The following is a 4,821-nucleotide window of genomic DNA, read 5'->3' as shown; positions in this document are numbered from 1 at the left end:
TCCCTGGTTCCACCAGGTCCTTTAACAGTCTACCTTTTAAGATTTTTCTTCTGCCAAAAATAGCAAGCTTATCTTGTTCCTTCTCAGATTCATCTTCTTCTTCTTCTTCTCCACTCCAATCATCATCATCAGAAATATTGGTTTGTTTAGCTTTCAATGCAGATCTTGTCCTCTTGGCGAGTGTGGGTTCAGTAGCTACAAACACAGAGGAGGACTTCTTGGAGGAAGTCTTGGGTTTCTTAGGCTTGGGTGTAGGAACTTCCACTATTGTACCTCTCTCTTTATGGACCAGTTCCATTTCTTCTTCCTCAACAGCCTTTGAGGATTCTACAACCTTTCCCTTTCCCTTATCCTTTTTCTTTTTCTTGCTTTCTTCTAAAACCTTTTGTAGATCAGCTTCACTTTATTTTACCTAGCTTCTTGTGGCTCTACCCCTAGGCACTGAAGAGGTAGTATGTGTTGGGGATGAAGCTTTTCTTTTCTTGGATGACTTGGGAACATTTGGGGCTTTTGGTGTTGTAGCTTTACATTTTTTTGGGTCATAACTTGCCCCAACCTTTTTCAGTAGGTCAACCAAGGTTTCTTCAGTCGATGAAACAGGTTCATCTCTTTGTTTGCTTAGATGAACCAACCCCTCAACTGCTTCCCTAGAACCACTTCCCCCTGACTTCATGCCACTCTCATCCAACCTATCTCGTGCAACCCCATATATAGCAAGAACTGCTCCCTTCCCTTTTCCCCTCTCTTCACCACATGCACCCCTCTCTCTCTTTTTCTTTTTTAGACTTCTTTTTACCTCCACTCCTACTCATCTCAGGCAACTCAACATCCCTAATGGGTCCAACCAGAACAAAACTATTTTCTAAGTTTTCAACCACATAAGAACTTACCTCAAAAGGAGAATTTTGAGTCTTTTTAGAGCCAGAAGACCCATGTCCATCTCCCTCAATCGCGAATTGAAAGGATTCAGACTCAGAGCTAGAATCGGACTTTGGAGTTGGCCTTTCTTTCACATGGCTAGCTTTTAACCTTTCATTTAAAACCTTCCTCAGAGCCCCAGATGCTACAATTTTCGAGCAAGCATTTTCTGCCTTCGGAAACTAGGTTTTGGAGATGTACTGGGTGGAGTAGATGAGGATGAATTTGAGGGAGATGGTGGTGGAGGAGTGCCAGGATGATCTTGTGGGTTAGATATGATTCTTCGTTTCTTGAGAGAATTTGGAAATTTTAGATAAGAGGGCAATTAGAATTGAAGAGGAGTTTTTGATGGTTTTAGAATGATGAAGAAGACTGGAGATGTGGTGTGTATTTAAAGTGAATTAGACATTAAGTAATGACAGCTTTTTCAGGGGTCAAATAGAAGTCTAATCAAACTGAAATTCTAGAATTTTAATGATAGATTTGGCTTCCCTAGATATTAGGCAAAAATCACGGTTTAGAGTTCTAGATGGACGGAACTGGTTCAATGCTCAACGGATAGAATTTTCTAGGAATTTGACAAGTATAGAACTTCTGCTCATGATTGAATTATTAATCTTTCTAATTGTGCAGAGTTTAGAAAACATACCTGAGCTTTCATATGAACCCATACTGATGAACCGGGTTCTTCATATAGAACTCTCTTAAACATGCTTCAAATGCCATAATAGAGAAAATGTTGTAAGAGATTAGTGAGTCATATATACACATGTCACAGGAGTATACTAATTAAAGTATGAAGCTGAGTAAGACTTAATCTAGATATTTACACAGGTTCAGAATTCCTAGCCAAAAATATATAATTTTTTTCATTGTGCATTCTGAGCTGGACCTATTAGGTGATCTTAATCATCCCTAATTCCAACCTGTCCCTTTCAATATTTTCTCTACTCAGTGCTTTAGTGAAAATGTCAGCAATTTGCATATCAGTAGCACAAAATTCTATGGAGATCAATCCTTTCTCATAGTTGTCTCTTATGAAGTGGTGTTTAACATCTATGTGCTTTTTCCTCTTATGATGAACATGGTTCTTTATCATACTTATAGCACTAGTGTTATCATAAAAAATAAGAATGAAACCAACTTTAATGCCAAAATCTACCAGCTGTTGTTTGATCCATAACAATTGAGCACAACAAGATACAGCAGCAACATATTCAGCCTCAGCAGTGGATAATGCCACTGAATTTTGCTTTTTAGTGTCCCAGGATACAAGACATGAACCAATAAAGTGAGCCATACCTGAGGTGCTCTTCCTATCCACTAGGAAACCTACATAATCAACATCAACATATCCTACTAGATTGAAATTACTACCTTTGGGGTACCAAAGACACAAATCAGTGGTGCCTTTCAGATATCTTAGTATCCTCTTGACAGTAGTCAAGTGAGACTCTTTTGGATTTGCCTGAAACCGAGTACAAAGCCCTACATTGAAAACAATGTCAGGTCTGATGGCAGTAAGATACAAGAGTGAACCAATCATACCCATATACAACTTTTTATCAACTGATGAACCAGGTTCATCAATGTCTAATTTTGTGGCATTTGCAATGGGTGTGTCTATTTCTTTTAATTCTTCCATTTTAAACTTTTTGATAAGCTCTTTTGCATACCTGCTGATGGATCATGGCTCCATTATGACTTTTGTTTGATCTGCAAGCCTAAGAAGAAGTTAAGCTCATCCATCATACTCATTTCAAACTCACTTCCCATTAAGTTTGCAAAGTCCTTACTTAGCTTATCAGTGGTGGCCCCAAAGATTATGTCATCAACGTATATTTGTACCACAAGGAGATCCTTACCTTTTTCCCTTAAGAATAAGGTACTGTCAATTTTACCTCTTTTGTAACCATGCTCCAGTAGGAATTTGGACAGTCGTTCATACCATGCTCTTGGGGCCTGCTTGAGTCCATAGAGAGCCTTGTCTAACTTGTACACATGCTCAGGACATTCTTTGCTCTCAAACCCTGGAGGTGGTTTTACAAACACTTCTTCTTTCAAGTAGCCATTCACGAAGGTACTTTTGACATCTATCTGATGAAGAGTGAATTTCATGTGTGCTGCAAAGGCTATGAGGAGTCTGATTGCCTCTAGTCTTGCAACTGGGGCAAAAGTCTCATCATAATCTATGCCCTCCTCTTGGCTGTAACCTTGGACCACCAGTTTTGCCTTGTTTCTTGTAACTGTTCCATCTTCATCAAGTTTGTTTCTGAAGACCCATTTTGTACCAATAACTTATCTGTCCTTGGGTCTTGGAACTAGATGCCAAACTTGACTTCTCTCGAACTGATTTAGTTCATCTTGTATTGCATTTACCCAATTTACATCCTGCAAAGCCTCAACAACATTTTTAGGTTCAATAAGAGATAAAAAGGCATCAAAAGCAGACAGATTCTTTAATTGTGATCTAGTTTTGACTCCAGATGTTGGATCAATGATAATGTTCTCAATAGGATGAGAAATTTGATACTTGTGAGGTTTCACGACCAACTGGTTTCTGCTAGATGTTTCTCCCATGTTCTGTTGCTGAGGAACAGGGTCATGAACATGTTCTTTTAGGGGATTTATTACAATTCCTCTTTGATCAGTTCCCCCTGTCAGGTTGCCTTGGATGGAAGAACCTATTCCATCACCTATTCCTTTTTTTTGGTGCCACTTTGACTTGTGCTGAGGCTTCAGTCAAATCCTTTACCAATCCAATGACTTCATCTTCATGTTTCTGTCTCTCAGAAAGAATGTTAGTTTCATCAAATACTATATGTATACTCTCTTCTACACACAAATTTCTTTTATTGAACATTTTATATGCTTTGCTATGTGAAGAATATCCTAAGAATACTCTCTCATCACTTCTGAGATCAAACTTACCTAGGAAGTCTTTTCCATTATTGTGCACAAAGCACTTGTATCCAAATGCCCTAAGATGGGATATATTTGGTTTTCTTCTTTTAAGTAACTCATAAGGAGTCTTCTCTACAAGAGGTCTAGTCATGCATCTATTGATAATGTAACATGCAGTATTTACAGCCTCTGCCCAGAAGCTATGGGGTAGTTTACTAGAAAGAAGCATAGTCCTAGCCATGTCTTCAAGAGTCCTATTCTTTCTTTCAACTACTCCATTTTGTTGAGGGGTCCTAGGGGCATAGAAGTTATGAACTATACCATTTTCATCACAAAATTCAGCAAACTTAGTATTTTCAAATTCAGTTCCATGATCAGACCTGATTGATGCAAGTTGATTTCCTAATTGTTTATGAGTTTTTGTAACAAGGAAGTGAACATGTCAAATGCTTCATCTTTAGATGTTAGAAATAGTACCCAGGTAAATCTAGAATAATCATCAACAAGTACCATTACGTATTTCTTTCCTCCTCTGCTCATGGTTCTCATTGGACCACAGAGATCCATATGGACCGGTTCCAATGACTTGGTTGTACTTTCCATTTTCTTACTTTTGAAAGATGATCTTACCTGCTTCCCCCTTGCACAGGCCTCACAAACTTTGTCTTCTTTGAACTTGATGTAGGGTAACCCTATCACCAAGTCTTTAGAAACCAATTTGTTTAGCTGATTCAGACTGGCATGACCAAGTCTTTTGTGCCACAGGAGGGGATCATTATCCAGCACACTTAAGCAGGTTAGTTTATTTTTTGAGAGATTAGACAAATCTACAATGTAAATGTTGTTAACTCTTTTTCCCTGCAAAATAATCTTGTCAGTGGTAAGGTTAATCACATAGCATTTAGTGGAGGTGAATGCTACAAGGTTACCTCTGCCACAGTTGTGACACACTGATCAGGTTGTATTTCAAGCCATCTATCAAGTAAACATTCTCAATGG

Source organism: Nicotiana tabacum, chromosome 3 (assembly GCF_000715075.1).
Source record: "Nicotiana tabacum cultivar K326 chromosome 3, ASM71507v2, whole genome shotgun sequence".
NCBI classification, from domain to species: Eukaryota; Viridiplantae; Streptophyta; class Magnoliopsida; order Solanales; family Solanaceae; genus Nicotiana; species Nicotiana tabacum.
The sequence above is the reverse complement of the archived record's forward strand: the minus strand, read 5'-3'. Positions refer to the sequence as shown.